At 35.4% G+C, this 25,156-nt stretch overlaps 1 pseudogene; it reads left to right on the top strand.

The window, feature by feature from the left end:
• Positions 1–25,156, top strand: part of LOC143390289 (leucine-rich repeats and immunoglobulin-like domains protein 1) — a 79,333-nt pseudogene extending 54,177 nt beyond the window's left edge.

Below are 25,156 nucleotides of genomic sequence, written 5' to 3'. Positions count from 1 at the left end.
AAAATATTATATAGGCATCTATAATTTTTAAAATAGAATAAGTGTTCTCTGTAAGATTGTTTTAAATACTGTCAATAAATGCATAGTACAAAAGTAGGTTAATATAATATTAATGCTACCTATCAGGTAATAAAATAGCCAAACTTGTAGAATTTTAATACACAACAGTTTTAAACAACTTGGAAATTGATTCTGTAATTATGAGACATTGAATAATATATCTGACATGTAACGTCAAACCATGTAGTTCTCAACCACAAATGCAAAACATCTTAAATATTTATGTTGGCAATTAATGGCCACAATGAGTAAAATATTTTACTAAGAATTTTTCTTAAAAATTATTAAAATCTAGACAGGCATGGTGGTGCATGCCCATAATCCCAGTGATTCAAGAGGCTGAGGTAGGACAATCACAAGTTCAAAGACATCCTCAGCAACTTACAAAGACCCTAAGCAACTTAGTGAGACCTTATCTCAAACTATAAAAAAAAAATAGAAAGGGCTAGGGATGTGGCTCAGTGGTTAAGTGCCTCTGGGTTCAATGCCTGGTACCAATTTTTTTAGAAAGATGTATTGAAATCAGTTTTTTTTTGAAAATATGGTGAAAAGGTGTCATGATAGAAAACAAAGTAATTTATAAAAATTATATTTATTCCATTCTTCTTAAAGAAAATTTTGAGGGGCTTCATTAGTTTAAAAGATTTTTCAGTTTGTAAATATGAGCCCATTTTTATTACATTGCATGAATTTATCATCTTATTCTAGTTGAAACTCAAATAGCTATTATGTGTTTGATTTTTTTCCATGTGATTTATTCTGATTTTTATTCATTTTTTAAATCCTCAGAATTATATTTGACAGATAACTAGCTTTCTACAGATTTTATTATGAAATATTACTTGTAAAAATTTTTAGGCTTTCTTATAATTGGTGCTGAGGCATATATCTAAAAGTCACATTCCAGAGATGCTTAAAAATTAAAACATTAGTCATGCTTTATGCTTTCCATCCTTAGCTCATAATTCTATAAAACTAAAATTATATTGCCAACCTAAATAAAGTTATTACAAACAGATATCACTTGTTTTAAAATGAGTAATCACGAACAGTTTATAATTATACTGATTATTTTGCTGAATGTCATCATTGAATTTCTGTAACCTCAATATCATGCCAAATTTTGTAAAATAAAAACTTAATTTGTTAGAGGGACTCATTACCTTAAGGCATTCTTTTGGCAAATTGTTTTACATCCTGATCAACCTTCAAGAAAAAGAATATTCACTGTTGTTTTTTTTAAATCAAAGACCCCTGAAAACAAAAAGCTCCCCATCCTTGCAAATTAAGAACACACGTTTCACCTAGTGAAAAATGAATGCTTTTTCTCAATGATATCAAAATACAAAAAGGAAGGGGACCCTAAATGTTTTCTGAAAAATTATCTATGTATGTATGTATGTATCTATCTATCTATGTATGTATCTATCAACCTACGTATATATCTATCTATCTGTCTATAATTTAAGGTATATAGAACACTCTGAAATACAGAGTACCATACAAATGCACTTTTGTCAATTTTTTTTTCTTTTGAGTATTGATGAATAGAACTCTTGGGATGCCAAAAAAATTGTCACTTTAAAATGAGGATTAAAAGATTCTTGACAAAAGTCTGAAGATTTTAAAAATTTAATCTGTGTATCCTTCAATATTGTCCATAAGATTGCTTAAATTACTATGTGTAAAGTTATTCAATACAATACAAAAATGATTTAATATAGAATTAGTACATAGTGGAGAATAACATACCCCAACATGTGTTGTTTTAAGATATAACAATTTTTTAAGAACTACTGAAGTTAGTGCTCTAAATCTCAGATACTGATAAAATAACTTCCCAATTACCTCAATCTGAGTAGGTCTCATCTTGAAATATATGATATTCTAAAAAATTCCAGTAATTATTGTGACTGTTGATGACTGGAGTTAACCAGATTATTGAAAATCTACACATGTATTTTTTTTTTTTTTTACTTTTCACTAAATCAATCTGCATAGTTGAAAAAAATAGGACTTTATGATGATGTATGAAAACATCTTTCACATGCTAAATACTGTTTTATCCTGGTAAGCCTGTGTTTTACAGTAACAGTCCTGTGAAATATTCCTCACTACAGAGTTTTCACTTATGTTTCTGAATCCTAACTTCAGCTGTTTTGGGTGCCATCTCTGCCTGCACAAATTCCAAGTGAGTGCAGGTTGAAGTGTGGCCTTTGAGGAGCTGAACATGGCCCTGTGTTTGCCTTGCTATAATCCAATGATGACATTTGAGAAAATCCATTCAAACACTTTCATTCAGCAAGTATAATGCACCTGGACTGAATCTTCTAAATCTATGAGGCAAAATACATTCTTTTTTTTCCTTTAAAAATTAATTACCAGGGCTGGGGTTGTGGCTCAGAGGTAGAGCATTTGCCTAGCATGCGTGAGGTACTAGGTTTGATCCTCAGCTCCACACAAATATAAAATGTGTCCACCTATAACTAAAAAATAAATATTAAAAAATTAATTCTCAGGTATCCCATTATAATGACAGGAAACTAATACATATCCTGCATCTCCAAGAGTCTCTTCTGCAAAACACACATGATTGTTATCCATCCTCTGGTCACTGACTTCAACTCTGAACTCAACTGCTTACTATATGATATTGACCAAGTTAATTACATATATTTGCCTTGGGTTTCCCATCTATAAAATACAAATAATAATATCTATTGCATGGTGTTGCTCTTAGGAATAAATAAGTTCATTAGGATTCAAACTTAAATAACTGCCTGTCACCTAGCACAATACTCTATTATCATTTATAATTGTAACCACTTGAGGTCACAATTTTCTATTTACAAGAAAAAAAAAATCCTTGTTTCTAAGTTGGCAAAGTTCTATACAAGCCAGTCTCTCTACTTCTCATTAAAAGAAAACATATTTGACCTTGAACCATCAAGAACTGAAAAGCAGGAACCAATTCAAGTTAAAGCAAAATGCAGGAATGAACCAGATCCATGACATGAATCATTCATTTATTGAAAATTTAAGATGGCAGCATTTAAAAAGATTTTATGTGACTCCTAAAAGTTCAAAATTCTCTGTAATTTTTTTCCGCCTCTGGTCCAGGACTGGTCAAGCATGAAGTTTCCTGGAAGCTTCTTAGTTTTCTTTTGCCCACACCATTCCACCTCAGTGCCTGGGAATAAGTTAGCATCCAGCCACCATGGTGAGATCCATGTAATACAATAATGCATCCAGTGGAAAAGTTAAGAACCCATCAAGTCCTGAAGATATTTTCTTGTGTTTCAGCATCTATTCGGTCACATTTTGTTATCGAGTGTTATGGGAACCCAAACAATGTTCTAAGCCATGTGCCAAATGTAGTTCAAGTTCCTAAGATGTTATAAGTAATAGTAAATGCATTTACTAAGTTTTTGAAAGTTTTTTATTCTATATAATGTGAAAAAATATTTTTACGATCATTAGATTAGTCAGAGTTTATTTAAGTGCATATTTGTGCACAATGTACTGTTTAAGCTAGAAGAATTACTGTAGACTCAGAACATAAATCTCTGAAACTAAACATAGAAGATAATATGGATTTTCCTTTTTAGACTGTCAAAAGGCCTGCACATTTTCTGGTTTTATTTTTCTTCTTCTTCTCCTCCTTCCTTCTTAAAGAAAACCTTCCTTGGTTTTGCTTCAAACTATTATACTTGGTTGTTGACATAGTGTCAACTTGAGTTCGAACTTCATTATTTAGATGGGTTGCAGAGAATTATAATACATGAAAATTAAAACATTCCAGTGATCCTTTGCAAATCTCCTCCAAAGGAACTTTTAGTTATATTTTTAGTAGACATATTGAAGGGGAGTGTCTCTAACATGCTTTTGGTCATCTCTTCATTTGCATTAATATAAGCAAAAATTTCCTATTCCCTAGAATAATAAACAACAACAACAACAAAAAAAACCTTCAGGGGTCCAGAGATCTAACAGTCAGATGTATCACTGCCATGCTGGGTACTTTGTGTTGGGGGGCATATATGATACTATTTTTTTGACCAAAAATAGTATAATATATGTTATTCTATGTTGCAGATGTTGGGGAACAATCCTGAAGCTATAATACACACCATGAAGGAGTTGGAACATCCTTTGAGGTATTTATAGTCAAGTAAGAAATACAGTATGCAGTGTGTGTGTGTGTGTGTGTGTGTAGACACATATATACAAATATAATAGAAAGTAACATGTGATTCTGCAATCTGTACACATGGTAAAAGTGGGAGTTCATAACCCACTTTAATCAAATGTATGAAATATGATGTGTCAACAGCATTGTAATGTTTTGAACAACCAATAAAAAAAACAAATATACTAGAAAGTTTTACAGATTACAACTTGAGAGTGTGAATTAGATTAATGGAGACAGGTAGTTAATGTCTGTGCAAGAAGGAAAGAATCGGAGAAAAGGAAAATATAGTAACATTTATTAGGCAGTGCAGTAACTATGATTTCACATGACTCATCTATTTTGCATATCGACTCTGCATAGTCAGTATTATTTTTGATATGAGTAGAAAGAGATTTGAACCAAGGTCAGTATATTCCAAAACACCAGATTTTGTGCACTATGATACATTAACTCACCATGCCTCACATTATTAATTTGCTTCCATTTAAATATTTTCCTCTGTATTTTGGAGATTTTCCAGTATGCATGTGCATGCACACATGACATGTATTGTATACTATATTTCCTACTATACTGTGAAGCATGCCAAAGGCAAGGGTAATCTCACTCATCATAGTATCTATTATAGCTTCAAAAGAGACAATCTCTTGATGACACAAAATAAAATTGTAATCAAAAAGTTGTAATTGATTTACATTCACAATAAAGTGATTGCAAGTGACTACTACATTTCACTAAATAATTAACAAAAACTATGGAAACCCTCTATCCAACAAAATCTTATGCATAACTCCATACATGAAATTAATAAAGATGGCATTTCTCTGGGGGAAGCAAAATTGCCTCCACCTTGGCCATGCCTGACTACTCAACAATCTATGATCCACTGCCTGCAGACCCTCTCAACTTCACAACACAGTTTAAGAAACAAATAGATAAAAATACTTGAGCTTAAAACTTCAATTTCCCAGAGCAATCAACACCCCATTTTTGGCCTCAAATGGAGAGTTTGTAAAAATGATGATGATGATGATGATGATGATGATGATGATGATAACAATAACAAAATATGACTGGGTTTCTTCTTCAATTGCCTAATAAATACAAGGCACAGTCAGGATTCTATGCCCCAGAGTTGTTCCCAAGGCAATTCCCCAAGCATTTTGATAATGGGGGAAATTTAGTATCTGTATGAATATAAAAATGGGTCAGATGTTTTCCTCATTGAAATATTAGTCTAGAACATGCCATTTCAAGTATAATGAAGCACAGTTGGAATCAGGAAATTAGTTTAATTATAACCCATATTATTATTCTAGTTTGGAGTTTTTCCTGTTCAGAAATCAGAACAGAAAAAAAAATAGGGAAACAGGTTGCTATAGTTTGGATTTAAAATATCCCTCAAGGGCCCATGTGGTAAATACTGGTTACCAGGGTGGTGGTATTGGGATCCTTTAAGAGAGGGACTCGTGGGAGGTCTTCTGATCACTGGGTGTGTACCCTTAAAGGGCAAAGGTGCTTACCAGTCCCTTTCTCTTTCTCCCTTTCATTTTCTGGCCCTAAGATGATCTGCTTTACTCTGCCATGTGCTTACTGCCATAATGTCCTGCCTCACCACAGCCCCAAAGCAAAAGGGCCAACTGACCATGGACTGAAACCTTCAAAAATGTGAGCCAAAGTATTAACTTTTCTCTTTACAAATTGATTTGTCTCCAGTATTTTTCACAGTGATAGAAAGCTGGCTAACATACAGGAGGAATCAAGGAGAGTTAGTGTACCACCACCAGGCAGTTTAAAAGTAGAGCAGATTGCTCCCATTCTAAGAAATGTTCAAAGAACTGAGTTTCAGAGAAATAAATGATAAATTGGGGCCTCCTTTGGTCCATGTCTCTTTCTGTTTTGGGTAATCTGCAACAGTTTACCCACTGAAGATTTACTCTAAGTAAAGACAATTAGTAGATTTCTGGCCCCCAAATAATTAGCATGTATTTTCACATAGTAGATTTCACAACTCTGTCCTTTTGATTCAAATAATTCATCCTGAGCTCAAACACTGAGGTTTCTACATAAAAGAGAATGTTAATGAATCAAAAGAGTAAAAATTGAATTTCAAAAAAAAAATAATCTAAAGATGATTATGAACACACAGATGAGTCAACCAAAAAATGCTAACAAATGATCTCAAAATCATTAATAATCAGAAAAATAAAATTAAAACAAAATTATATCACTTTCAGTCAAATACAATGCAATAATTTTCAAAATTTAGGCAGGTTTTATAGTAGGACATCAGAAAGAATTAAATTATCTTCACTTGAGATGAGGAAGGATAGAGCAGATTTTTGAGAAAAATCTAGATTTCTGGTGTTGGCACATTGACTTTGAGGTTCTATTAGATATTCAGGTGAAAAGGTCAAGAAGGTATAACCTTAGTTATACAAGACTGGAGCTTGAGTGACGATTTAGGCAGGGGACATAATTTAACTATTGTCAATGCATAGATGGCATCTAAATCTACGAACCTTGCTTAGATTATCAATGGAATAAGTATGGATAGAAAAGAAAAGAAGATCAAGATTGATCCATGGAGTTCTCCAACAATAATATTAGGAATAAAAAGAGAGCCCAAGCAAAAGAGAAGGAAGATTCAGGGAGTAAAGGATAGATCAGAAAAATGGGGTCTCTGGAAATAAGAAGGGGTGACTGACCATGTCAAATACCACTGATGTCCATGGAATAGAAAGATAAGACTTGGTCCTTGAAAACAGGTTGATGTAAAACAAAATTTTTAAAGTGCAAAGGAAAGGTACTAGAGAATGAGAGTGATCAAATTATGTGTATGAACAAAGATGGCATAATGAATCCATTATGTATAATTATAATGTACCAATAAAAAAGGTTTTTAAACACTCAGTGGAAGAGAATTAGGAGGCTAAAGCATAGGGGCATTATTATCTTTGCATTTTATTTCTATTATATGTTCACGGACAAGTAGAATTTTTATGAATCAAAAGTTAAACAACAGATTATTAAGTATGTCTGAGGAAGAGTTAGTAAGCCATTGGATACATTTAAAAATCATTACATTGCAACATAGAAATACAGGAAATTAAGAAGAGGGATAAGAATAAACCTAACCAAGTAGGTAAAAGACCTCTTCAATAAAAATCATAAAACACTGAAGGAAGAAGGAAGAAATTAAAGAAGACACTACAAGATGAAAAGACCTCCCATGTTCAGGACTGGGAGAATTAATATTGTTAAAATAGCCATATTACTGAAAGTGATCCACAGATTCAAATTGCAATTATCATCAAAATACCAATATCATTCTTCACAGAACTAGAAAAAACAATCATAAAATTTCATAGAACCACAAAATACTCCAAATAACCAAAACAATTCTGAGAAAAAAAAAGCAATGCTAGAACTATCACAGTACCTGATTGGAAATATACCACAGAGCCATAGCAACAAAAACAACACAGAGTTGGCATATCAGGAACATAATCAACAGAATAAAATAGAGGACCCAAAATAAACTGAAGCAGCAACAGCCATCTGATTCTAGACAAACATGCTCAAAACATATGCTGGAGAAAAAACATTCTTTTCAATAAATGATACTAGAAAAACTGGGTATTTACATGTAGCAGATTGACATGAGGTCTCTCTCTCTCCCATCCTGTACAAAAAATCAGTTCAAAGTGGATCAAATACCTGAAATTCTGAAACTATTAGAGGAAAATACTTCAAGATATTGGCACAGGCAACAATTTCCTGAATAGGACACCTCAGAAAATAAAAGCTAAAATTGACAAATGGTATTACACCAAATTAAAAAGTCTCTGCACAGCCAAGGAAACTATCAACAGACACAACCTACTGAATGAGAAAAAATCTTTTCCAGCTATTCAACTGACATAGGATTAATATCGCTCGAGTAGTGAAGGTCTGGGAATCGTTTCCCTAATGACCCATGCGCTCCCCCATCCCAGCATGAATCAATTTTTGGTTTCAAATGTAGGTATACCATTTTCCCTTTACTCTTTTGTGTGTGGTTCTTTTTGCTAAGGCTTATTTCTGAACTCTTAATTAATTACCTGATATATTAGTGAAGCTGCTGCAACCTGACTCTGCTGGAAACCTAATTTCTTCCAACATTGCCATTTAGCATCATCTTCAGTCTTTATAGCAGTCAAACTCTGCTAAGCCTTAAAGAGTCTCATCTGGTACATTCATATCAAAAATGAATTTCCTCCAGGCTTTTAGTATTCTCTCTCTAACACACACACATAATCACATTGCACCCACCATACATAACTCAGACATTCTTGTCCACAAAATTCCAACCACTATGATAATCTTGCACTTTGATAATTTTCTCCTTAACTCAGTATGACCACCATCTTACTTGAGCTTCATCTCCCTGTATAAGTGTGTTTTGTGCACCAGGCCTACAGTCATGTCTGAAATTAATACCTGAAAATGTTTAGTTTTTCTAGTTTTATACTCTTTTGTGTCAGGAAAAAAAATCCAGTACAGTAGATCTATAACAGTTTCAAGCAAAAGTACTAAATTACTTATATCCTTGCCCATCAATAGTGGTAGAGGCACTTAGGTGAACTTACATAGAAACTGCAACATCTTACATACTCAACAACAATTTCATTGCCCATGGAACCCAAAATTAATTGAAAGACTAAACCCCAAAATGGATATCTGAAAAATAAACGGGTCAAAATTAGTAAGGCAGTCAGACTTAAGTAATCATATATTTTACCAATAGCACTAGCTTAAAAGTATGGGTCTACATTAACTAGAAAAATACAAGTTAATGTCTAGAGTCACAAAAGTTTCTATTACAATCCAATAGGCAGTCTCCTATGGTGCTTTAATATTATATGATAGTTGTGAAATGATTACAAACTAATAATGAACATAATCTATTTGCAGATTAAAATGTTCTTCCCTGTATTATCTGCAAAGTTTAGATACACTTCAAAATGTCCTTGAAAAGAAATTTCTTAACTCTCATCAAAATGAACTGCCAGGTTTTTTCCTACATTTCACATGACACAGTGTCAAGATTTCTAGTCCTGAATACACACTTTCTATAGGGAAGAGACATATCTTGGCAATTAACAGATCATTCATCTCATTTCATACAGCCAATTTTTTTCGTAAGAAAAGAAATGTTTATGTATTTATTCTGCTGACTTTAATCTATAGTCTAATCAGGGATCAACAAACTTTTCCTGAAAAGCGACTGATAATAAATATATTAGACTTTGTAGGCAAGTCTTCATTGCTATTCAAGTGCCAGTGTAGCACAAAAACAGCCTAGACTGTGGGTAAATAATATAAGCTTCTGTGTTCTAATAAAACTTTGTTTACAAAAGCAAGTGTTATTGTTGGACACCGTGGTGTGCTCCAACAGTCGCAACTACTCAGAAAGCTGATGCAGGAAGATTACTTGAGCCTAGGAGTTCAGGCCAGCCTGGGAAATATGAAAGAGAGAGAGAGAGAGAGAGAGAGAGAGAGAGAGAGAGAGAGAGAGAGAGAGAGAGAAATGAAAAAAAAGAAAGAGAAAAAAGGAAAAAAGAGAACAATTTAAAAAAACAGTGTCAGGCTGACAGCTATGATTTGCTCATCACTGTTCCAGAGTATTAATTAATGTTTATGCTCACAACAAATGTTTGGCTAAGCTGTGTATATACATACATACATACATGAAAGCAATTTTGTTCTTTTTGTTTGCTTTCTTTCATTTTTTCCATTTTTTTTGGTGATACATTATAGTCGTAAATCATGGCAGTATTTGTCATTACATATTTCCACATGCACAATATAACACTACAGTTTGGCCAATATCATTCCCCAGTATTTTCCCTTCACTCCTCCCTCTCCTGGTCCCTTTCCTACACTCTACTGATCTCCTTTTGATTTTCACTTTTCTTTTCCTTTTTCCTCTCTTGCTTTCACATACGAGAGAAAACATATGCTCCCTTGACCTTATGAGTTTAGCTTATTTTGTGTAACAGAATGTTCTCAAGTTTCATCCGTTTTCCAGCAAATGACATAATTCACCTTTATGGCTGAATAAAGCTCCATTGTGTGTATATGCCACATTTTCTTTATTTATTCATCCTTGATAAGCACCTAGTTTGGTTTCATAGTTTGGCAACTGTGAACTGTGCTGCTATAAACATGGGTATGCATGTACTACTCTAGTATTATGACTTTAACACTTTAGGATAAACATTGAGTAGTTGTATAGCTGGGTTATATGGTGGTTTCCTGCCTAGTCTTTTGAGGAACCTCCATACTGATTTCAATAGTGGTTATATTCATTTACAATCCTATCAACAGAGAAAAAAGTGTCCCTTCTTCTCCACATTCTCTCTAGCATTTATTATTGTTCATATTCTTTTTTTAAAGTAGTTGGACACAATACCTTTATTTTTATTTATTTATTTTTAATGTGGTGCTGAGGATCGAACCCAGGGCCTCGCACGTGCTAGACAAGCGATCTGCTGCTCAGCCACAACCCCAGCCCCATATCGTTCGCATTCTTGATGGCTGCTCTTCTGATTAGAGTGAGATGAAAGCTCACTGTAGTTTTGATTTGCATTTCCCTAATTGCTAATGATGTTGAACATTTTCATAGATTTGTTGCCCATTTTTTATTTCTTCTTTTGAGAAGTAACTGTTTAATTCATTTGCCCAATTAAGCTAGGTTATGTGATGTTTTGATGTTAAGTTTTTTAAAGTTTCTTATATAGTCTGGATATTAATCCTGTGTCAAAAGAGTAGTTAGCAGGGCTGGGGATGTGGCTCAAGTGGTAGCGCGCTTGCCTGGCATGCATGCAGTCCAGGTTCGATCCTCAGCACCACATACAAACAAAGATGTTGTGTCTGCCAAAAACTAAAAAATAAATATTAAAAAATTCTCTCTCTCATTAAAAAAAAAAGTAGTTAGCAAATATTTTCTCCCATTCCATAGGTTCTTCCTTCATGTTACTAATTGTTTCCTTTGCTGTGCAGAAGCTTTTTAATTTGATGCCATTCTGTTTATTAACTTTTGTTATTATTTTCTGAGCTTTAGGAGTTCTAATAAGAAAGTCATTGCCTGTACCTATATGCTGGAGTCTCAAACCTATATTCTCTTCCAAGGATTTGCATAGTTTCTGGTCTAATTCCTGGGCTTTTGATCTCTTTCAAGTTTGTACAGGGTCTAGTCTTATTTGTCTACATATGGATAACCAATTTTCCTGGCACCATTTGTTTAAAAGCCTGTCTTTTCTCCCAATATGTTTTGGCACCTTTGTCAAGTATCAGATGACTATGAACTGTTTTGGATCTTTTTCTGTGTCTTCTCTCCTCTCCCATTGGTCTATGTATCTGGTTTTATGTCAGAGCCATGCAATGGCTATTTCAATAGCTTTGTAGTATAATTTGAAGTCAGGTATTGTGATGATGCCTCCAGCTTGCTTTATTGACTTAGAATCGTTTTGGCTATTCTGAATATTTTATTCTTCCAAATGGATTTCAGGACTGTTTTTTCTAGTTCTGGAAAAATGACATTTATTATTATTATTACTATTATTATTATTATTATTATTATTATTATTATTTTAAATATATGTATGACAACAGAATGCATTACAATTCATATTACATATATAGAGCACAGTTTTTCATATCTCTGGTTGTATACAAAGTATGTTCACACCAATTCGTGGGTATTTTGATGGGAATTGCATCAAATCTGTATGTTGCTCATAAAACCAATTTCAAAAATATACAATCGTATTAGTAGTGATTTTAGTGTCCAAAAAGAGATCTACTAAACAATAATTACTGGGCTGGTTTGGTGACTTGTAGTCCTAACTACTCAGGAGGATTGCTTGAGTCCAGGAGTTGGAGATCAGGTTAGGCAACATAGCAAAACCCCCATCTTAAAAATAATAATAATTACTGATGTCAAAACACATCTCAATCATTATGATAGTCACTAACTCTTCAGTGTTTTCCTTGAAATTCTAATATACAATTAGTGAATGTCAATTTAGGACTAATTGTGCTGTTTTATAGAGGAAAAAGTTGATTATAATGGTAAATGAAATCACCTATCATGAACTGATTTGTGTTTATTTAATTACAATTATCATGCTGATGACTCTACATATTAAGTCTCCACCTATAGTCCCCTAGGTGCTAATTTTAAAAACATGAGTTTTCATTAAAATTAAGAAAATAAACCCCTCCATATGCATTTCAATAATTCAAATTATATCACAGTGCAAAAGAGGGAATAGTCTTGGAAAGGGAAGTAGAAAAATGTAAGATCCCTCTTAGATGTCAGAAAAAATAAATTCAAAAATGTGATTTTTTTTTAAAGGTAGTGTTATCTTGAAGTGGAAAACAAAAAGCAAAAAACCTTTGAAGCAAAGTCAGTTGTGTTTACAAGGGCCTTTGGGTTTCTTTGATGTTTTAGTGCTTCTGGTTTTTAAAATGTTGATTTGTGGAGGGTGGGCACAGGGGAATTGAATCTAGGTGCTTAACCACTGGTTCACATCACCAGCCCTTTTTTACATTTTTTTTATTTTGAGATAGGGAATCCATAATTAATAAAGGCCTTGCTAAATTGCTGAGGGTGACTTTGAACTTAAGATCCTCCTGCCTCAGTCTCCAGAGCCACTGGGATTACAGTGTGCATCATGAAGCCCAGCCTTAAATGTTGATTTTATAATCCTTTCTTTTTAGCTGATAAGAGAAATTACAAAATACAGAATACTTGCAAACTACAAAATATAGGATACTTACAACTAAAGGTGCTTTGTTAAATGATCAGAGTTTAACTTAAGTTTCAAGCAGAGACTCTCAAACTGGGAGAGTGATACTATCTTATCAAGAGAAGTTTAGAAATGCCTGGGGGCATTTTGTTGTTGTTTCACCATGACTGAGGAAACTACTAACATTTTTTGGCCAGGCCCATTGATACTATATAACCTTCAGCTAGAAGGAAGTGTCCAAACCAAAGTTCCAATAGAGTTCTATCAAGAAACCCTGGTGCAAAGAAGTAATCTACCAAGGTCTCTTCCTTAACTGCAAGGAAAACACAGTTGCAGTTAAGTAAGAGAACAGAGCAGGTGCCAGGTGCAGTGCTGCATGTCTGTAATCCCAGTGGTTCTGGAGGCTGAGGCAGGAGGATCCTGAGTTCAAAGCCAGCCTCAGCAAAAGTAAGGCCCTAAACAATTCAGTGAGACCCTATCTCTAAATAAAATACAAAATAGGGCTGGAGATGTGGCTCAGTGGTCTAGAGCCCTTGAGTTCAATCCCTGTTACCAAAGAAAAATGGGCCACCCAGGTGACTTGTTTGTACCAGTAAGTCTACCTAAAACGAAAAGGGATTTTATGCAGACAAGTTGTTTTATTATCCATTTAAATATAATTCTTTATTTCTTTATGTTTGTCAAGAAGTAAATATATTTAAGATAAAAATGAAAAATAATAAAAGAATGACAAGTGTAGGAACCTAATGATGACTCACACATTTTGATTACAGACTTGAGATTCATCTGAAATGACAATGCAATCCCTAGCTATTACAACAGAAATCTTAACCTCTGAGTGAAAAAAAAAGAGGGATGCTGAGATACCTTTAATCATCTTTTCTCACTTCTGCATAAGTACCAAGAAAGGTTGGCCAAAAATATTTTAAAACCTAAAACATACTTTTAAACTTGGCTTTTCTTTAAAATAAGTGCAAATATATGATATGGCCTAGTGTTAATTTACAATCCCTACTTTCTTATGCTGCGACTGTCTTTAAATGTGCCCAGTTTGAACTGAGATGTGCCATAAGTCAGATATCAAAGACTTATTATGAAGAGTGTAAAATAACAGTTATATTTTTATTTTGATTACAAGTTAAAAGGATGATATTATGAATATATTGAATTGTGTAAAATGTATTATTAAATGAAGCTCATCTGTCTTACGTTTTAAAATATGACTTCTAGAAAATTTAATTTACATGTAGAGTTAATATTATATTTCTATTGGTGGTTCTAAGGGATCAGTGAGAAATAAGAGAAAGATCATGTTCAGATTCTCTATTTCATCATTTGGGTTTGATGTCATTCACTGATCCTCTTATGTATTCCAAACCATTTCAAATTTCATGTGGATTTGGGTAAGACTGAGCTTTCATACTAATCGCAGAGAACTTACTTTCCCATATATGTTTGATCAGTGTCCCCCACTGAGTATAGTCTTCATAATAGTGTTTATGATCCTGTTTCTAATTTTATACTGCATGCATCAGTTAAAATGCTGAAGATTCAGGAGGGCTTGCTTTGCTTCAATGTATGCTCTGGTAGACTATATGTTATCCCAAAGAACATATTTTCTCCTCTACTCTCCCTGTCTCCTCCAAGAGGTGCTTGTGATATTCCAAGCACACTTTGGGAGGATGTTATCAGCCTTACTTTGTTTCAGTGAGAAGAGAACAGTTTCCAGAGTAGGCACTATCTAAAAATGGCTCCTTAGTGATGAAAGCATTTATTGCCAAGACTTTTGTTGCTTCGTCAATTGTCTATATTGGCTATAACAGCCAGGATTTTGCTGTTTAATTATTTAAACCACATAAATGGGCAATATTTCATATATTATCTCATTTTCTTCTTAAAAAATGAACTATACAATTTTAACTTTGACCCATATTTGTATAGATGAAATATCTGAGACTCAGAAAAGTTAATGATTTGCCTATAGTCACACAATTAGACTTCTGACTCTTACTACAATCCTATTGGCTATATTCCTTACTTCTGCTGTTGTTCTGGTAAGGAAGTAATTTATATTTCTGAAAACTAAATGGATCAAGCCAAACAGTGCAGGGCTGGGGATGTGGCTCAAGTGGTAGCGTGCTCGCCTGGCATGCGTGCGGCCCGGGTTCGATCCTCGGCACTACATACAAACAAAGATGTTGTGTCTGCTGAAAACTAAAAAATAAATATTAAAAAATAGCCAAACAGTGCACTGTGGAAATTGAGATGTATAGGCCACATGTCCCCAATATCTGTTCTGCATTTATTTCAACACACCAAATATTTGACCTCCATGAAAAAAATGCCAAGGTAAATTAGGCAGAACCAGAAACAGGAACTCATATACATGCCATATATTAGTGGCAATTTCAGATGTTTGAGTTTCTTTCTTTGTACAGTTGAAAGTGGAATAATATTTGTCAGGGCTAGACAAACAGTAGATGCTGGCAGAAGACCTTGCCTTGTATATGACTCACTCCCATTAGTACAGTACACTTCGACATGACTTTTTAATTGTGGGGAATGCCTCAGCCCTACTGGTCATGCCCAGCCTAAAACTCCATCTTCCCTGGATTTAAGGACAAGATACTTGTTTAAATTCCACTAAAGTTATATGATCCCTTTACTTAAAGTCTAATATTTTCTGCATTTTTATTCTATTAAGTCTAAATCCTTATGCTTGATTTTCAAGGAATTTCATAATCTGACCTAAGCACACAAATATGTCATCCTTTATAGAATCCTTTCCTCTTAGCAAAATTAGGTGTCTTTACTGTCCTTTAAACATATTTCTTTCTGCTGAGTCTTTCTTATGCTGTTTAATTCACTTGCCTTTTATTCTCTTTTTAGAATCTGAATCCTATGTACTTATCCAGGTCTAACTCAAATCCCAAGACTCATCTCTTACTTTTAACTCTTTAGTGTTTACAATTTGTACCAAAATACATTTTAGAATTTATTTTGTGGCAGGTTAGGGCCCTTGCCACCCTCCCACTACACTAACTCTTACCAAAGAGGAAACTGGTGTTACCAAGAAAGACCTGTTTATTTTTTAGGAGTTCCCACTCTTGAGATTATAATGAGGATCTAGAGTCACCTCCACCCTTGGAGACAGATCCAAGATTGGGGTCCTTAGGCACAGGTGTAAAAGTTGATCCATTGCCTAAACCTCTTACACTGGCACAGTAGATGATGTACACACACACACACACACACACACACACACACACACACGCCAAAACTCAGAAAGGAAGGAAGGGAGGGAGGGAGAGAGGGAGGGAGGGCAAGGAAAGAAGGAAGGAGACCCTTTGAAATCCATTGAGAAATGATATTGTTCTGGTCAACCTGAGAGAAAATGGATATTTGTTGTAATTTTCTGACTTACCATATTGTGACCAAGCATAGTGCTCTTATTTTTATTAATTTTTTACTAAGACCTTTACTAGGATTCACCTGGTTTATAACTTTCTACCTTTAAATATAACTGAATCTGCTGGGAGGTGGTGGCAGAGTCTGTAATCCCAGATATTTAGGAGGCTGAGGCTGGAGGATCGCAAGTTTGAGGTAAACTTGGGGAACTGAGCCAGACTCTGTTTCAAAATAAAAACTAAACTGGGCATGGTGGCACACAACTGTAATCCCAGTGGCTCAGAATGGTGAAACAGGAGAATTGGGAGTTCAAAGCCAACCTTAGCAACTTAACGAGGCCCTGAGTAACTCAGTGGGACCTATCTCTAAATAAAATACAAAAGAGGGCTGGGGATGTGGCTCAGTGGTTGAGTTCCCAAGAGTTCCATCTCTGATAGCAAAAAATAATAATAATAGTAATAATAATAATAATAATAATAAATGAATAAATAAAATAAAAAGGGCTGGGGATGTAGCTCAGCAGTAGAGCACCCTTGGATATTTGTACTAGGGAGTCCAAAAAAAATTTTTTTTAAATGCATATTACTTTTTGTCTACTTATTTCATTCAGAATCTCACTGTTTTTGCTATTATCAATAGTTCTTTATTCTTGCTAAGTATGTTTCCAAAATTTATTATCTATTTTCCTATTGATATACATTGGGATTTTTTTTTTAAGGAAACCAGGTTATATTTATACAGTTGAAAATTATTAAGCAATGAAAATAAGAAGTACATTCACATTCAACAACTTGGATAAATCTTATAAAAATACATATGGAGCTAAAAAAGCCACACACCAAAGAACACATGTGTATGATTACACTGAATAAAGTAACAAAACAGGCAAAACTAATCCTTGTTATTAGAAGTTAAAATAGTGCCTAACTCTGGGGGAGCGGAGGGAATAATTAGGGGAGCAATGAGAGAGGGCTCATGAAGGTGCATTTGATGTCCAATTTCTTGACCTGGGTTAGGGTTTAGTGGATATGTTCACTTTGTGATAATTCATTGTGCTATACATGATTTTCTTTTGGCTATTATATTTAATAAAAGAGAAGTTCTATTAACAGTAAAAAATCAATCTCTACATTCATGGAATAGTTAGTAATCAAATGCCTACTATATGGTTAATATGAGTATAAGGGTTCTGAGGCATGACATGTTCCCACAGTCCAACATTGGGGATTTTTTGACTATTACAAATAAAACCACCATGAATAGTTGTGCACAAGTCTCAGTGTGGATGTATGCTTTTATTTCTCTGGAGTAAATATCTTGACAGATGTGATTTAATTTTTAAAGCAACTGCCAAACAGTTTTCTAACAGTTTGTGCCATTGTTTGTACTATATGTTATAGTCTGCAGTTCTAAGAGAGATACCATAGTCTTCATCTTTGTCAACATTTGTTATGATCAGTCTTAAATTTTGTCCATCCTATTGTATGTGTAATAACACTGCAGTTTTGATTTACATTTCAAATTATGTTGGATATCCTTTCATGTGCACATTCACCATATTTGTATCTACTTTGGTGAGGAAAAAAATCTTCTGCCCATCCTTTCAAATTGGGTCATTTTTCTTATTAATAGGTTGCAAGAATCATTTGTATATCCTAGATATCATTCTCTTGAGAGATATATGTTTTGCCAATACTTTGTCCTAGTCTGTCAGCTTACCTTTCCATTTCCATAACAATGAATATAGAATAGACAAAGTTTGTTGTTGTTGTTGTTTTTAGTACTGGGGATTGAACTCAGGGGCATACCACCACTGAGCCACATCCCCAGTCCTATTTTGTATTTTATTTAGAGACAGGGTCTCACTGAGTTGCTTAGTGCCTCACTTTTGCTGAGGCTGGCTTTGAATTTGCAATCCCCCTGCCTCAGCCTCTTGAGCCACTGGTATTACAGGTATGTACCACCACGCCCAGCATGAGACAAAGTTTTTAAGTCTGATCTATTTCTGAGAGGAGAGAGAGAAAAAAAGAGAGCATGAGGCAGAGAGAGTCTCTGCCAAGCAGCTTTTTATATTTTCTTCCAGAAGTTGTAGAGGTTTAGCTGCTACATTTAGGTCTGTAGTCTATCCCTACCAGTAGTGTGTGAGGGCTCCCATTGATCCACATCCTTGCCAACTTATTATTACCTTTTTGATTATAACCATATTAATAGATGTGAAGTAGTATCTCACTGAGGTTGTACATTTCCCTAATGGTGCTGGGTATCCTTTCATTTGCTTATTGGCTTTTGCTTATTTTCTTTGGAGAAATGTCTATTCTAATTTCTTGCCAATTGTCTTTTCATAATGAACAATAAGAATTGCTTATATATTCTAGGTAGTTATATTCTAACTACATGAATTGTAAATATTTTCTTCTATGATTGTATTTTCACTTTCTTCGATGGTAGCCTTTAAAAGTTTTAAATTTGATGAAGTTTATTACTTTATTATTTTTTCTTTTGGTGCTTGGGCCTTTGGTGTCTTAACTACGAAGTCATTGTCTACTCCAAGATTTACTTATGCTTTCTTACATTTGGTTTTGGTTCTTACATATATATGTGTTGTCCATTTTGAGTTCTTACATTTATGTCTGTGGTCCATTTTGAGGTAATTTTTATGTGGGGTAGGGTTTAACTTAATTCTTTTGCATTAAAGACTACATCATTTTGAAATATATTTTCACTTGGAATGCAATTCTAGGATGTCAGTGTTTTTTTCTTTCAGAACTTGAAAATATTGATGTACTTGTCTGGTTTGCATGGTTCTTGAATGAATTTTGAGATTTTACTCTCACTCCTTTGTACATAATGGTATCTGTTTTCTGTAGATGCTTTTCAATTTTTTTCTTAGCACTGGTTTTAAGCATTTAGTGTATATTTGTGTCATCTTTATCATTTTTCTTGTTCATTGAGCTTTGTGAATCTGAGTGTTCATCAGATATGGAACATTTTTATTTATTATTTCTTCAAATGTGTTTTTCTCACCTCTTTTAGGAACTACCATAACACATATTGGACTGGTTGAAGCTGTGCATACTGATGCTCTGTTCAGTTCAGTCTCTTTCTCCGTGTTTTATTTTGGAGAGTCTTTATCACTGCATATTCAGTTTTCTGATATTGACTTCTTCAATGTAGAATTTGCTGTTAATCTCATTCAGTGTAATTTTCACCTTAGCCATTGTTTTATCTGAGTTTAAATTAGATCACTTTTATATCTTCTTTTTTCTCCTTTACATGCTTATGCTTTTCCATAGCATCTTGAACATATGGTATACAACTGTATTAATGTCCTTCTATAATAACTCTATCACAGTGTAATTAATGATCATTTCTATTAATTTTCTTTTCAACATGGGTTATATTTTCCTACCTCTTTGCATGCCTCATACATTTTTATTGGATTCCAAACATTGTGAATTTACCTTGTTGAGTATTGGATATTTTGTATTCTTTTAAATATTCTTGAGCTGTGTACAGCTTTTTGCTGAACTATCTTGGAAACATATTTTGTATTCTTTTAAATATTCTTGAGCTGTGTACAGCTTTTTTCTGAATTATCTTGGAAACATTTTTATCTTTTTAAGATTCTGCTATACAGGAGTTACCTTCAATTTTGGGCTAATTTTTGCCTTTTACTGACTATGTTACTTGATGCCCTTTTATTATAGATTTTGCATTCCAGCTGGTGATTACAAAAATTGATCTACATGCCAACAATCACCACCACCTTCCATCCTGTTCCTTTCTGAAGATTCTTTCTCTGGCCTTACATGTGTGCCCATTGTTACTTAACCACAGACTTCAGGGGAACCCTCCATAGATGTCTAGAGAGCTAGTACATGTACACACTCTCTCTCCCTCTGCAGTTCTCTACTCTCTCCTTTACTCTGATCTGTGACTTCTAGCTGCATCGGTCTCTTCAGACTTTAAAATCCATCTCATCAACTCAGGAGATTTTCTATTTGAGTTTCCCTTCTCTGAATGTGGCCTGAAAAATTCTTTCCAGGGAGTAAATTGGGATAATCCTAGCACTCATCTCTCATGCTTAACTTTATCTTAGAGGTCACTCTTATGCTGCTTACTATCTAATATCTGAGAACTGTTGTTGTTTGTATTTTGTCCACTTTTTTCCAATGTTTCATATGTGAGGGTAAATCTGTTGCCCCTCTTGGAGAGATTTAGTCCCACATAATGTTTAACACTATTATCTGGCACATCATTTACAATAGATGAGGTTCTTCCTGGTAATGGCAGCATTAGGCCTTCTGAATGCTACTAGGCAAGTGCCTTCACAAGTTTCCAATGGTATATGTTATTATGCTGCCAATTATTTGTTTCAGATATGTTTTTCTTGTCTCATTTAGATTGTACTCTGACATTAGGAACCCTTCATACTTACAATTTTATGTCCCCTCCACCCAAACTGGATACATTTACCTTTAACAATTACTCAACCCTTACCCCGTAAGAATTCCCTTTGAGGTATTAAAGAATAATGCACTTGAGATTATTTATCTCCATGCCAACAATCACCACCACATTCTATCCTGTTACTTTTCTGAAGGTTTTTAACATAACCTTATATTAAACATCAATACCACATATTTAAATGCTATGAGTAAAAGTGAATGCTGATTCATCCACTAATTGTATGTATCCTGGTAGAAAGAACTACCACTACCTTATTGTGGCCAGTTGAGAAATTTTCTTCTCATTATCCACTAGATTAGTTAATATGTCTTTAAGGCAATAAGTTTAAAAAATGATACTGATAAATCAAAATATTGAAAACTCTGCAAACTAAGCAGCTAGTTCTTCAGTAACTGGAAGCACTAACTATGCATATAAAATTATATCTGATTATGAGTCAAAGTAAATATCAAGAAGATAATATGCAATTAGATCATTTTGCTATTCTGATTTTTCCACCAATGAATTATCATTAATCTCTATTTTATAATAAGAAAAATTCTACAACATACCATATTCTATAATAAGAAAAATAAGAAAAAATTAAAACTAGTTTTTAAAGATCTGCTTAAATATTCCAGTATCATGTAACCAAACAACTCTCCACAACAACTATGTTTTTATTCAACACAAACATTCAGGGGTACATTCCTGTAGTTGAGGATGCATGCTGCTGAGAGTTGGACCTTAAATGCCTTGTTCCCATAGCTTATTTCCTCTCAGTACTATTTATATATGGGGGCTTAATAGTTAATATATGTGTTTAGGTTAATAGTGTAGTATATTTATAATATCATTGGAACCATGAGTTTATCCAACAAATCATTTGTTAACTCTCTCATACATTCTAGGCATTTCCCTAGTCACTGATGTAACAGTAGCGAACAAAACAACTAATTTCCTGCTCGTGTTGGAAATTGTGTTTGAGGTTGGGTTGGAGCAGTCAAGTAGATAAACAAATGTAAGGCAAGTAGTAAGAGAAGTCTATAAAGTGGCAAGGCAAGTCTGAAGAGAAAGAAAGGCAGGGTGATGGGCTTGATAGTCATGGCAAGAGGCTCTATTTTGTGTAGGGTGGCCAGGGAAGGCCTTTATCACATGAAATGCCACTGTTACAATGACATGATAAAGTGAGGGGGTAGTTAGCTAGTCAGATGATTTGGGGAGTTAAGGTTGAGGCAAAGTTACAAGTGTAAATGCTCCGAAGCAGGGGTGGGCTTGGTGTATTTAAATGGAACTAACAGAACAAGAGAAGAATGTTAGGAAATGGGGAGAAAAGGATGAGGGGAGTCATATTGATTAAGAGCAGTCCATAATAAGGCAGGGCAGTCCATAATAAAGTCATGGCTTTTTTTATTCCTGATACCAGAGATTGAACCCCCAGAGGCACTTAAACACTGAGCAACACCCACAGTACTTTTTAAAATATTTTATTTAGAGATAGGGTCTCACTGAGTTGCTTAGGGACTCACTACATTTCTGAGGCTGGCTTTGAACTCAGGATCCTCCTGACAGCCTCCTGAGCTTCTGGGATTACAGATGAGTACGATCAGGCCTGGCTAAAGTCATTGCCTTTTATTTGGAAATGGGAAGCTATAGGAAGATTTTGAACAGAGAGACACAATCAAATTTATATTTAAAAATATCAGTCTAGTTGCCATCAGGACAATAGATATTGGGGAAAATGAGGGCAGAAGCAAGGACAGAAGAAGGCTATGGAAATCATTCAGGTGACTTATGATGTGGGTTTGGCCTGTATATTGGCTTAGCAGATGCAGAGGAGTGGTCAGATTCTGGGCATGTTTCAAATGCTTACTTGGAAAGAAGGAAGTCAGAAAATAAATAAATAAAATGCTGTATAATTTATATCAGATTCTAGAAAATGCAAAGAGATGTTTGGAGACAGCTAGAAAAGGTGAGGGGAGGGATTACAAAGAAGGATGAAAGACTCTTTTGATTTTGGTGATAGTCTCATGGGTATATTCATGTCAAAACTTACCAAATTGTACACCTTAAACATTTGCAATTTATTGTAGGTCAACTATATCTCAATAAAATTATAAAAATAAAGACATAATATTGTCTAATGGACTGGAGTTGGAATGTGAGAGAAAAGAGATCAAAGATATTTTGTAAGTTTTGGGCTTTGAGCACCTGGATAATGGGAATTAAATTGTCATTCTTATTTCTGAGATAGGGAAGACTGAAAGGAGCAGATTTTGAGAGAAAAATGAGTTCAGTTTTCAACATGTTGTTAGAGATGCCTACTAGATACATTTTATAACATAATAAATACATGGTAGAAAAGAAATGAAGAATGACTCAGTTTCTCTCTATGATCCACTGGTTCTCCAGAAAGCACAGAAGTACACTGGACGAACGGGGACCTCTCATGGCCCCTGTAGACAAATGTTTGTGCACACCTTTTTTTCCATTGTTTTCTTTATTTAACATTATGAACATGGTGGACTACATTCTTTTCTCTAAGTTTTAAAGATTCAGTTAATTTGGGGAAACAACTGATGGGTTCATTGTTGGAGGTTGATGAATAACTTTAGCAGAGACTATAGTAACAAGCCCTTGGTCACAGACAAATGAGAATGGCTCCACCAAGGATGGGAGCATTGCAGACACTCTTCCTTGGGCTGGCTAGCTTGTGCCTTTCCCCCCCCTTAACTGTACATATCAGTAATTCAGCTATATTATGATGTAAATCAGATTTTGCTCCTTTTGTCAGAAAGTACAACATTTGCTTGTTAGTTGGTGGGTTGTGATGAAAAGGAGTCTACTCCTTGGGTTTGAAACCTAGCTCCATTACTCACTGGATGTGTGACTGCCTCAATTTACTCTAAAATAAGGATTGGAATAGGACCTACTACTACTGTAAGGTACTATTGTTATGAAGATTAAATGAATTGATATGTATAAAACCTTCAGAATAACAACTGGACATAAAGAAAGTGTTCAAGAAATGTTAGCTAATAGCTTTCTTCTCTGACAATCGGTTTTGACAGTTGGTTCCCACTAAGTTGAGGACTTTTTCGGACCAGGACCAGATATCTTGTCTTTTGATTTTCATCCACTCCCACACCATGCTAGGGCTTTGTCCAGCATCTGGCATGAATGGTAGCACAAAATGAAAGTTAAAAATATGCTGTTGAATTAAATGACTTCTTCCCTTATGGATAAAGATAAGAATCTCAAGATCTTAGCCCGAAGACTACTGTCCATCTCTCTGCCCTCACTTGTCCCCGCCTTAAAAAAAAGCAGGCCATAGTCTCCAGTTTACACCCTCACTCACAGTTCCATTCACTTTTCCCACTTTCCCCTTTCCTAATCAGAGGGATCTTGGGGTGGGACTTCGAGGAACCTCTAGGAGTTTGAAGGGGAGGGAGCTTGGAACTAGCTGTGACAAGTCATGGGTGGGATTTGGTAGTTCAGAAAAGGAGGTACCAGACCACGAATGGGGGATGGGAGTGATGGTGAAATGGAGTAGGCTAGTTCAGGATGGACCAGAAATGAGACTGTTGAGGAAAGCCAGAAAGTACCGGTTGGCGGAGTGGCGGGGGATGGGTGGGTGATGAATGGAATCACGCTGAGGGTGGCTTGTGAGGGCACAGAAGCAAAGGCAGGTGATTGGACGAGAAAGAGAGTCCTAGTTGCCACGGCAGAGACTAGAGGAGAAGGTCTTCAGTTGAGGAGAAGGTCTCCACTAGAGAAGGACGGGGAGCTTCGGCTCCCTGCATTCCCCAGTAGAGCCAGTGCATCGACCCCCATATATCCCTGCTGACGTGTCCGGGAAAGGCTTAAGCCTTCCCGGGCACCGACCCTCTGTGCCTCGCTACCCACCCGCCCCCTGAGCCCTGCCTCCGGTGCTGCCCAACGACGCCCGCCGACGACGCCCGCCGCAGCCTACTCCACCGCGTCACCGGCTCCCCGAGGTGACCACAACATGGCTGCGGCGCTGGGGCTGCTCTTCTGGCTGTTCGTGCTCTGTCTGAACTGGCGAGTGCTGGGCCAACCGGACCCGAGCACTGGCCGGCGCTTCTGGAAGCACAAACTCTGTGCAGACGACGAATGTAGCAGTGAGTGTGCAGGCGGGTGGGCGGGCGGCAGCCCAGGGTCTCCGGTGGCTCTTCGGGGCTGCATGGGGCTCCGATCCCCCGGTCCCCAGCCCCGCAGGCTGGGCTAG

Source organism: Callospermophilus lateralis, unplaced genomic scaffold (assembly GCF_048772815.1).
Source record: "Callospermophilus lateralis isolate mCalLat2 unplaced genomic scaffold, mCalLat2.hap1 Scaffold_52, whole genome shotgun sequence".
NCBI classification, from domain to species: Eukaryota; Metazoa; Chordata; class Mammalia; order Rodentia; family Sciuridae; genus Callospermophilus; species Callospermophilus lateralis.
Note: the sequence above shows the minus strand (reverse complement) of the source record. Positions and strands in the feature narration are given on the sequence as shown.